This window comes from Chanos chanos, chromosome 4 (assembly GCF_902362185.1).
Source record: "Chanos chanos chromosome 4, fChaCha1.1, whole genome shotgun sequence".
In the NCBI taxonomy this organism is placed as follows: Eukaryota; Metazoa; Chordata; class Actinopteri; order Gonorynchiformes; family Chanidae; genus Chanos; species Chanos chanos.
In genome coordinates, this window is record NC_044498.1 from 24820954 (window position 1) to 24833695 (window position 12742).

Consider the following 12742-nt stretch of genomic DNA (forward strand, 5'->3'; position numbering starts at 1 on the left):
CGTGTGCGTGTGCGTGTGCGTGTGCGTGTACGTGTACGTGTGCGTGTGCGTGTGCATGCGGTTCAGTTTGGTTTCACAGATTAAGAAAGACTATAGAGCGCATATCTTTTACAAGTCACAACACAAGTTAGACTGGACAGAAAACACGACCAAATCCAACACAGATTCCTCAACAATGAGAGTACTTATGAGATAAAATGAGAGGTTAGGCAGTAATCAAGTCTTAGCTGTCAAGCTGGATGCAAGCAGGCTCTGCCCAGTCCACTGCATGCCGTGCCTGCATGTGTTTAGATCAGAAAACAATGGGCAGGCCTCTAATCTACAGAGCATACCCTGCGGACCCGTGTACAAAAGAACTGCTGCTATCACAGATAAATATTTAACACCTTCCCATCACATGAAAAACAGAGGCAGCATGTTTTTGTTTCCATTGTGGGATAAAACCTCACAAAGCAGAAGGCAGATATGAGGACTTACTATGTTTTCCAAAGCAGGGCCAATCGTGCTTTTGTTGAAAGTTTTTAATTAAACAACAGATGCCAAAGCAGAAAAGTGCATCTAAACCAGAATAATCAACTTGAATGTTTGTGTTTATAATATGTATTATACAAGCAAAAGGGCATTTATTTATTTTTTAAACCCTAAAACATATGCAATCGTTACTCCCACAGTCAAAGTTTCCATGGTGGGGTAGCTGCTAATTATTGGGTCCATTAGCAAACAGGAAACAGGCAATTAGTTAGCAGAATTAGCTATGTGGGCCATAGCCCTTTCTACTTATTGACTGCCAAAGACTAAAAAAATGTGGCCAGACTGACTGTCTCTCAATGCAAAGTCTGGATTTGTCTCGGAGACGAACTGAGAAAAGACGTCTACCTGTCATGCAGCTTTGAAGACATGTACCCCATGAACTGGCTCTTTGTGAACTGACACAACGTGGCCATACAAAAGCACTCTGAGATTGGCCTGGCTCCAGAAGCACTCAGTGTCGACTCTAATATGGACTGCATTTCCATCAAGTTAATGTGGTAATACACACCCATTAGGTCATAGAGATATCCAGATGTCCAGCCTTGTGGTTTGCACAGCCTACATCTTTATCCAGTAATCTTGCAGTACAAACCACAAGAAAAAAATTCCTCTTTCTTAATTCAATGAAAAATTCCCCAAATCACATTTAACACAAATAATCGCCACAACAGACATTTTCATTGTGGAATAACTATTTCATCAACAATTCACAAAATACCCACACACCCAGATATTCTGAGCAATATTTTGACCAAAACATCAACTCCATGTTCACCTGCATCCGAACAGAGACCAATAAGCATCTCATGCGCTTCAAGGCAAAGCGAGGAGCGTGAATGTATCTGTCAGTCTAAGAACAGAAATACAGCGAGAACAAGAGAGAAAGAGAGAGAGAGAGAGAGAGAGAGAGAACCTACATGAGAGCAGTGGTATTCGGAGCCTCTTCGGACAGCAGATGTACTGAAACAGTCCATCCCGGCAGCCTTTGGAAGCTCCAGTCGCTAGCGTGGTAGTGCTGTTAGCATTAGCACAAACGCTAACCCCTAAACCCCCCTTGATGCCATCCGGGGGCTTCAGAGAGAGAAGCATGTCGCCCAAGGCTGCCTGGAGGACCGAGACTCGTCTGGTGGGCAGACCCTGGCACACAGAGGCACGCGTACAGAGCCCTGATGTTCCGGAGGGTTAACAGAGAGTTTACAGTGCAGGACACGGTCTGCTCATCTCCCTGGACAACATTGATTATTCGTCTGTGGACAGATGAAGGGCACAGCCCTGCCGTCCTTCACATCATCCGATGGGTGGGGTGGAGTATGGGGGGGGGGGTAGAGAGAAGAATTCTCTCCTCTCATAATGCTACTCCAGACATGTTTTCAGGTCTGCAACCCATCAGTGAAAAAAAGACTAGTTTACTTCTTGCAAACTGGTCCGTGAAACATGTTGGTTTGTTTAGACTCTATCAAAGAGGATGCAAAGGAAAGAGATTGCTTTGGATATAAATTTTCTCTTTGTGTGAAACGAAACATGTTTTGTGTTTCAGTGCGCAAATGCCTTTTTCCCACGCAGGTTGAAAATTCTCCCTGAGAAAGTATTGTTTGAAGGTCATGTGAATGCCACTCACCATCACACCAACCACAGAGCCGATCAAGACTCGTTTTTTGTTGTTCTTCTCAGTAAAACACAAACAAACTAACAAAAAAACACAGCCATGTTTTAAACCTGGAAGCCTGAAGCTTTCAAATAGTGAATTAAGGGCCTTTCTTATTTTTTCCATCTGCCTAATAGTCTCACTAATGATGAATAATGAAGACAAGGAACACTAGGATTTGAAACGACACCCAACCGAAAGGACACGTTCCATAAGACTTACTGCTCAATCATTTTAGGGGCTTAGACCCTAGACCGCTTTCCCATTGACTGTTCAAAGAGTACTTTTCTGCACTTACCCACTGACTGTTCAAAGAGCACTTTTCTCCACTTAAGAGGCAGTTACTGATGGAATTTACATGCCCTATCTATTATACATATACATTCATATATATATGTATGTATATGAGTGTGTGCGTGTGTGTATATATATATAAATTCCCCCTCGCCTCTGTGGGCGGTCTTCTTTCCCCTCCAAGCTTGGGTCCTCTACCAGAGGCCCGGGAGCTTGGGGGTCCTGCGCAGTATCTTAGCTGTTCCTAGGACTGCGCTCGTCTGGACAGAGATCTTGGATGTTCTTCCTGGGATCTGCTGGAGCCACTCTCCCAGTTTGGTGGTCACAGCTCCGAGTGTTCCGATTACCACGGGGACAAATCTTACCTTCACCATCCACATCTTTTCTAGCTCTTCTTTCAGCCCTTGGTATTTCTCGAGCTTCTCATATTCCTGCTTCCTGATGTTGCTGTCGCTTGGGACTGCTATGTCTATCACTACGGCTTTCTACTTCTGCTTGTCTAGTACAAACACACACACACACACACACACACACATATATATATATATATATATACACACACACATATAGATAGATAGATATGTGTGTGTATACACATACATACACACATGTATATGTGTGTGTGTGTGTGTGTGTGTGTGTGTGTGTATATATATATATATATATATATATACACACACGTGTGTGTGTGTGTGTGTGTGTGTGTAAAATCACATTTTATACTCCAGGTCCTACTATCACATTAATATTTAAAATGTCTAATCAGATTTGTTCTACTTAAAGTGATTATTTGGTTTTTTTGCCTCACTTAATGGTTAGCATGTAACCATGACAACAAAACAATGACAACAACAACAACAACAACAAAAATAATGCTCCTGTCAGTTCTATGAATCGAATATCTGTCCTTGTCCTGTGATGCTAACACAACAGGTTAAGTTAGTTAAGCCTATAATTGAGGCCCATGATTATGCTCAATTAAGTTCATTTCAGCAGCTGAATTCCCAATTAATGCCATCACATCTCAGCACCACTCAAACATCTTACATCTGAGACTCCACGTGGCTGGCAGACATGGTGTGATTTGTGGCAACTTACACACACACACACACACACACACACGCACACACACACACACACACGCACACACACGCACACACACGCACACACAAAGTGTTAATTCTCTGGAAGTGTTACGCTGACATTATCAGGGCATTTACTAACACCCACTGGCACTGTGTCACATTACCTCACCTATCGTGTTGTCACGCCGAATGTGCAACACGAAAATGACTCCCTAATCATTCACAAAAGTCCCCCATCTCAATGCTCTCCTTTCCGCCTTCTAGGTCTTTTTCTGTGAGCTGTGACAGTTGTGACTTCCGCTGCTGTGAATGGGTAACACGTCGGTACAGAACCGCTGAATCCGACAGGAAACAGAAAAATGACTGCATTACACTCTGAAAGATTACCCTGCAGTTCAGCAGAGCAAACAAATGGGCTAGGATGGGCTGTCTGCAGAAACACACCACACAGAGAAACTGCTATGAGAGAAAATATGCGAAGGGCTGACGTCAAAAACCTTGTTTTCCATAACATCAACGAACCAGAGAGTGTGTTTAAAGAGCCTGGTTGTCTGCATTTACAGACATGCAGTGACGCAGAAGCTATCAATACCCTGTCTCTCTGTCTCTCTCTCACACACACACACTCTTAACCTCCTCAGACCTAATGTAACCCTGAGTCTTTAAACTGGGGCAGCAGGGGAGACACAGAGTCTGGGGCACATCTAGGACAAATAAATGACCACACATTTCATCCATGAAAAAGCGGATCTCCCAGTCAAAAGTTATTCAGAACCAGTGCACTCCTCACCTGTCAGGACATTAAACACTCAACCGGACAGCTAAGCATCAGATCAGATGCTGGGGGAGGGGTTAAAGGTTACTAGTTCTGCCTGTCAGAGCTCAGGTTCTCCATCACCCGAGGAATGCTTCATAACACGGTCCAATGGTGAGCGAGATCTGGGTCTGTGGGGAGGCAAGATTCCTAATAAAAGACACACTGATGCCATAACTGGACACCCTCTGATGGGAAGAGAAACATTTTATTTTTGGGGTCCAAAAGCGCTCCACAGAAGGCTTTCCAGCACCTGTGGCTGACCACAAAAATGGCCATCCACGCTTCATGTAAGACTGTCATCACTCAGGGAGAACAGTTTTCACATGTCAACAGCAGAATATAAATATCCACTGTGGTATAATGCTCTAACCTATTTTTCTTGCTAACGTTTACAATGCTTCTACTGGTAAGTTTTTCTTTTGCAAACTCACCTACATTTTAAGTTCAGCATTAAAGGAGAACATGCATCGGTAAAGTGTTCTGTTCCAGTTGTGCAATGGAGAACTATGAATTCTTAACATTTACAGCCCTTTTTCCAGTTCTGCTCTTATTTCTACATGAGGACAATGCATTCTACATGACAAAATCTTGAATGAATGCATGAAATAAAAAAAAAAAAACACTGCAAGAACTGTGTGTCTAGAGCATGTGTCAGAGAGTACACAAGGTCAAAGTGCAGACAGCTACGCTCCTGTTCCTAGGAATGGAAGGAAACAGGAAAAAGGCAAAAATCTACTGAGTTAGCACAACTGAAACAGAACTGAAGAGAACAGAGACAATGACTCAGCTATCAGTCATGGACATACACATTTAAGGCAATAAACAGAGATCACAAAACACACTAAACAACAACAGCAACAGAGGGAAACACACTGACAACCAATAAGACAAGAGGGAGGAATATGATAGAAAGTACTATAATGCAAGAAATGCAAAACACACAGAGAACACATAGATGTACATCAAGAAGATGTACAATAAGTGTGTCACTGATTTGAGAGAAGTCAGGGTGTTCAGGGCAACACAGAAAACAGATCTACCAATCAGAGCACTCCAGCACAAATTCACTTGGCCTTCCTAAACTCAGCACCCAGACAGAACAGAACAGTCTAAAGTTAAGAGAACACAGTCTAAAGTTAACAGAACATGGTCTAAAACCACACTCATAGATAATTCATAGAGAAACATATATAATAAATATGCGTATATGGGTCTGAAGATACATATGTTTGTCTCAGCCTCTGTGTAAATAAAGGGCAAACACACACACACACACACACACACACACACACACGCATGCGCGCGCACACAGATGTGGTTAGCTGACATAAGCAGATATAAACAGGCGTAGTTAGTAAAGGTTATGATGAAAAGGGAAGGGCCATAAGCCGTCGTGTTTAGCAGAGCCCATCACACATTGGTTTGTCCCTTTTGTCACCTCAATGTGACTCAGAGGTTAAAACAGACCAACCCTTGCCTTAAGACATACTCAACCTCTATCAAAATAACACCTGTTTTACAACACAGTTTATCTGGGCTGAATATGACAGATCTAGCTGACTTGAGAGATACACCCGCACCCTTATTGGTTTAAAACGTACTGCATTAAACTGTAGACACTGACAAGGATTTCCATATACCAGTTTAATAAACCCTTAATGAGAACTTAAAAACCAACAGCCAATTTATGTACTGTGTTAGTTTTCATATTACGTGAATCTGACCTTTCCAGTCAGCACCATCCCTGCCCACCCCTCCCTTCCTCTCCCGCCCAGACTCACTCCTCAAGAGGATCTCCGCACGACTGATCTTCTGCTGTGGAAACCTGCTCACTCTGGGGGCCGGCATGATGGATGATACACCTGGTGACCTGGTGTCTGCACCAATCCTCTCTCACAGAGAAATGAGGGGGGAAGAAAAGACAGCAAGGCCACAACCTCTCTGCTACGGCAAACTGTTACTGTGGTGACTTGATCCTTCTCTGCAGTGCAGACCACTTTAGTCCGAGTCCAGTCCCACAACAGGGACCACCTCAATCACAAAGTCCAGTTCTGTTGCAGAATGATCCACAGTCCAGTTTCGATGAAAGGGACGCCCTCAGCAAGTCCAGCTCTGCAGAGGGGACCACTGCAATTCAATCAAGTTCTTCAGTGCACCTGAATGTTTCTCTGTCTTCCTCTTAGTAAAATACACCTCCACGACGTAGACCAGTCCTAAATATACTAGCACCTGCAGGGTGCAGGGTGCAAAACTGGAGACAATTTTATGGCAGGGACCAGCTCCATGACATAGCCGTAAAAGTGACACCTCCTTTCTATCGCTCAATCTCTCTCTCACTTTCTCTCGCTCTCTCTTTCTCAGCTCAGTTGCCTTGTGTTTGGGTAGTGGAGGAAGCCTTCTCAGCAGCCAGCACATTCATGCTCTGGTGCCAGGGAGGGTGAGCTTTCAATAAAAGAGGGCCAAGAGACAGACGAAACATCGCCCACCCTCATCTTAACTGAGACGATGATGCAATTAAGGGCATGCTGGTCACGAGATGTCACAAGTCAAGAATTAAAAAACATACCAGGGACGTGCCAACCTTCCAAAAAAAAAAAAAAAAAATCCAAAAACAAACCCCAACAAAACTAACCGCAGTATCTGGAGGTAGTTAAAGAAAGCTCCTTCTGGCTCAGGAATGCATTGGGTTTCTATGAAAGACATCCTTTGGGAGAAACCAGGTCTCAAGGCGCCGTTGGCCAGAAAACACTTCAACACCTGTCCTGACACCTCATAAGATCTCGAAATGAAGAATGACCTTCAAATAGCGCCCTAGACGCCAACACAGCAGGTGCCAAGAAAAGCAGTGAGGTTGTCACAGAGCTGGGGTGATCAGCTTTGTTCTGACAAGGATGAGGTCATCTAATCTCACACATTTGACCAGTGTACACCTCTGTCAACATGCCATCACAACAAAGTATTTATACCTCCAAAAGGATATAACTTTGACCTGACAAGTGACAGGCTCGGCTGTATGTCTCCGATGGACAGTCACACAGAACTGGGGGTCTATACAGGACCCACTAACCCCTCTTCTTAAAATAAGACCCCCCCCCCCCCCGTGTTGCTATGCTGTACATTCAGCTGTACAGTTTCACTCCCCTACACAATCTTTCAACAGTGGCAGACGAACAGACAGCACTGCCAGGCCTTGCTGCCAGACACCCAAACCTCCTCTTTCTCCTTCTAGCCATACATGGCTCTATTTCTCTCCACTTCTCAATTCCATTCACTCTTTTCATTTTACCCTCTCGCTGGTGTTGAAAGCTTACAAAGGAACTGGAACGCCAAATTGGATGGGGTTTCTTTTTTTGGCCATTTTAGGAAAAGAGAGGTGAGGCTGAAGGCATTAGCCCTATTGGATGTGTGAGAACAGAAAACAGACGAGTAAGGGAGTGTCTATCAGTGACTTCCTGTCTGAGAATTCAGCTCATTCACATCCTATTCAAAAGGAGCTTTTTTTTGTAAATAAGAAAAAAATAAGGACAGAAAACGACGAGGTGTTGTTTCTAACATTCTTCTTTTTGGGAGAGGACACAGATGTCTGTAGTATAACAAAGATACAGGGAGTGACTAATCCAGAATCTTCCAAATGACATTCACCATTAATAACACTGGTTTAATCTCTAATCTGCATGCCAGACCACAAACACCTGTTCATCTCCAAGGTGAATCTATCAGTCTTTTATACATGTTGTACATTCAATTCTACCTGTTTTCCAATGGGCAACACATAGACAATGGCTCTATTCAAGCTACCTGCCAGACACACACACGCACACACACACGCACACAAACGGACAGACACAATTAAAGCTCAGGTGTGCCTCAGAGGTTGTGTCTTTCTGGTTTCGGTGAGAACCAAACCCAGCTTTGACCATTAAAGGACAGAGAGTCAAACTCATGTAAGGCTTTTGCTCTGGCCACACTGAAAAACACAATGGATTCCCTATGACTAGAGTGGAGGCTGGGGAGTGCTGGATTAGGTCTGGAGCAAGCGCCTCTGTGTAAAACCTCTGAGGAAACCCTCCTGCATCTGGGCTCCAGGCCGTGAGACCGCGGTCACGCTGAGGAAACATCACCTTTCAACTGGAGCCAGCAGGAGACAGAGCCCCGCTGCTCTGCAGAGCAGACTGGTGACATGGCAGCAACAGCGTTTATTTTAAAAAACGCCAGAGAGCATCAAGTCTTGCTCTGCTGGTGACTCTAGTGTCAGCATTACATGCTACCATGTGACTCCAGAACACATTACACTCTGCTAAAATTAGGCAGACACACACGTAGACACACACACAAACACATACACACACACAGACAAAGACACATAAACATACACACACACACACACACCGGCACAGGCACTTTCAGGGTTTAAAGAAAAGAGAGGCCCTCAGCAACAACCCCCCTGGTCTGCACCCCTCTCCCCCATCCCAAGTGTCTAGAGAAATTCTGCATATAGAAAAACCAATCCTACTCTTTATTTTCCTCTCCTCCGTGTCCTTTTTCAGGGTCAGCTGACAGTGCCAACAGTAGGGGGTTTGATGACATTAGAGAAGCATATGCGGAAAGTGCCGGAAAGCCGTGCATTGTAGTAGGGTAACACAAACAGGCACCGCTCAGTCCCATGTGGACATGTAAACAATTCAGACGAGGTAAACACATCACTCAGATACACTCCAATGGTCACGTCCAATAACGCTATTCAAAGTATGAGATGAGAACACTGCTATGTTTCCTGTGACCACGATTAGAAACTGAGCGAGGAATAAAAAGAACATGGCAACAGACAGGTCTGATACTACAGTGTGCCACTAGATGAAAATTGAGAGAGGGAGGGGCTGAATGAAGCCACCATCAATGGCTCCACCAATCCTTATTCCCAACACCAGTGCAGCAGTTCTTCAGTCAGCCAACAGGGGGAGTCAGAGAGAGAGAGAGAGATTTCATCCTTGATTACTGGTCAAGGCACTTTTGTAAACTGTTGAGGTAGAGAAATCAGTTTTTTTTAATTATTACTTTATTATTATTATTATTATTATTACTGCAGATCCATTCCATATTAGTATATAAAGTAAGACTACAGCTAATCAGTTTCTATAAGAACAGAGAAAACTTGAGAAAGAGAAGGAATGCTTTGTTGAAACCCTACGTATAGTTTGTCTTTAGTCAAATACTGTTGCAGTACTAAAGAAACTTGTTCAAAGTTCGATTAAGCCTTTGGAATAACTCCACAGCCGCAACAAGCTTTCATAGTCCATACTGCCAAAGCCGGCACTCCAGGGACAGCACGGCCTACATCTTTAACAGGCCTTTGATGATAACTTTGCAGACAAATTGCTGAACACACATCTTTTCAAAAGGAGAGGAAACGTAATGGGATTCCATACAATCTAAAAAATATCTCGCTTTTTGGGAGAAATTAGTGAGAATATGCATGAAAAAATCTTTCTTTGGAGGAGATTAAAGGCCATATTTAAAATAAAATATCTCTTCGGGACAACTTGGAGAGCATAAAAACTGTCTCTTTGGAAAAAATCAGTACGCACATATGAAGTGAAAGAACTTTACTTTACGTTGCACGTTACCTGTTAAATGTGTCATTATATTACACATCTTATTATAATTATATACATGAGCTTCCCCAGAAAAAAGTGATGTGAGTCTGTGTTTGTACATGTTTATGAGAGAGAGCAAGAGTGAGAGAGAGAGACTTTTGACTTTTACACTGCCTTTAATCCATCTTGATTTTGTATATGTTAAGTGATGCACCGCATCACCCCCAAACCCCTCCCCTACAGACTGAGAGAGAGGGGGGGGTAGAGACATAGGGAGAGAGAAAGACAGAGAGAGAGAGGGTAAGACAGAGAGAAAGAGAGAGATAGAGAGATAGAGAAAGAGAGAGAAAGACAGAGACAGAGAGAGAGAGATTCATTCTCTTTCTCTAAGAGCTTTTGGCCCAGAAGCAGCCTATAGAGGAGTTCAGATTAGCATGACGGTCAGCTGAGGACAAGGATTTCAGGCACAATAGAGAGGGAAATTTGGCCGCAGAGCAGCCGCAGCTGACCGGCCTGTTCCAGCGTGCACAGCACAGACTCATCAGGGCCTGTGTGCAGCTTAATGCTCACTGTGGAGTGACAGGAGGGCAGAGCCAATTAGGTTGCCTGCACGGAGCTCAAGCTCCCGGACACCTCACTGCTGCCAGCACGCCTGGACCAGTTAACGCTCCCTCTTCAAACGCATCCAGAACCATTATGCTAACTCAGCAGAGCTCAAATGGAGAGAAAGAAGGAAAACAGAAACAAAAGAGACAGAGAGAGAATGGGGGTAGGAGAGTGAGAGAAAGGAGAGGAAAAACAAAAAAAAAAAGAGCTTTAGAGGAGGAAAAGATAGGAGAAAAATCTTTAAGCTGAAATGTCATACAGACAACTGGAGATGTATCTTCCTCCCTGCTCTGACATGCCTTCCCCCAACCCCACCATCTCACCTCGACACAACCACAGAGAAACTCCACATTAAACCACAGCGTGAAAAAATGACACCAAACAGCTCAGCTCAGACGCTATGCATCTTATAAAGTATTTGAGGGGATTGTGTGAGTGTGCTATGATGGTGAGATAATCAAACACAGTGAGGGGGGTGGGTGGTGCACATAATTAACATTATTTACATCATGAAGCATGTTACTATCAGGTAATTAATGGATGGAACTAAGTAGGAATGGAAACTAGCGTATCCAGCAGTGCTATGTAGAGCGCAGCGGGGTGAGGAGTAATGGCCGCAGGGGGAGAAAACACAGAGAAACTGAACTGAAGGTCATAAGACACGGTACTTTGCCAACGGCCTTTTTTAAAAGAGCCCATAATCAACCTCCATGACTCAGCACAGACTAACTAGTCTCATGTCCTTGAAACAGCCCAAACAGAGCGGGGGGGGGGGAGTGAGAGAAGTTGAATTTGAAAGAGAGTTGTGCCTACACATAATCTAATTCAAAGCCAAAACCATTAACACTAGCCTGTTATGGCCAGCTGTACAGTCTGTGTCTGCTCTGATCAGAGCCATAGGGCTCATCCATATGAAAAAATCCACATAATGCTGCGATAAATCTGCTGGCTAACAGCCTCTCCTCCAGGACAACGCGTCATTGTTAGCCTCCGTCTCGTTCATGCTGGTTTCGTTTGAGGTTTAGTGTACAGCAAAACACAACCCAATCAGCTCTGGCATGTAGGTACCAACTAAAACCACTGAACACAAGTTCTTGTGAATGCTTAGCACTTCTTAAGAAAAAAAATCTGGTCAAAACTGTTCACAAATAATACAAGAAGCAACTTTAACAAACTACATCTGCTGAACCAGAAGAACGCTACAAAGATGGTTTCACAGAATACACGAGAGAAGCACTGCAGTCTTAATCTGTGAGGGTGTTACCAACTTGTCACATTTACTGTGAACAGGTAAGGTAGCAGCAGACGGACTGCCTGAATATGCAGAGGAGAGCGTGCTGATAATACAAGAGGTTTTTTGTTTGCATCTCACACTACCTCCAAACGAGAGTTTGAAGACTGTTCATACTTTTATCTCAGGTAAACGTAAGCCCTTAAAAAAAAAAAAAAAGGGAAGGGAAGAACATGAGCACTTCTGGGTCAGAGTTGAATAAGTCTGTGATAAAAAGAAACAGGAGGAGTGCATTCTGGAGAAACACAACCCCATCTGTTTCCACTAAAGCAGTAGCTTTACCATAGAGCTGCTGCTGAAGTGTGGTCAGCACAGAGAACTCTCCTTGGTGAGAGAAACCCCCTGCCACTGGTCTCAGGAACCAGAGAGCACAGACATGAGGTACACACACACACACACACACACAGGTACAATTTCCTCATCATGGAGGCTAAAACCAGAACACCGTACACACAAACAGTCTATTAACATAAACACACAACGCCCTAACACTCTCTCTCTCTCTCACACACACATAGAACCCAAAGCCCCAGTGTTTGGCCCCAGTGTGCTTAATTTTAAGTAATTGAGCATGCCATGCTAAGGCAGCAAAACAGCAAACACATGGCCTCACCAGAGACAAAGGAGTAATTCTACTGTGTAAAGAACACCCATGGAAAATCACAAAAACATTAACCAATCATTGAAAAAAAAAGTCAAATTTACAAGCTTGGTTTATTGAGATGCAAAAACGAGCAAAAAGAGAGAAAAGGGTCTTGATTATCCAGTTGATCTTAAACCACAATTCAGGCCCAGAATCAAAAATGTCACTGTGGCTCCTGCTGTTCAGTCAACAGATGCAGCTGAAACCACTGCTCCATCCACGGAGAGAGGCCGAAC

At 43.8% G+C, this 12742-nt stretch overlaps 1 protein-coding gene across 2 annotated transcripts in view; it reads right to left on the reverse strand.

The window, feature by feature from the left end:
• enah (ENAH actin regulator) overlaps positions 1-12742 on the reverse strand; it is an 87693-nt gene that overhangs the window by 26150 nt on the left and 48801 nt on the right. The window lies entirely within an intron of this gene.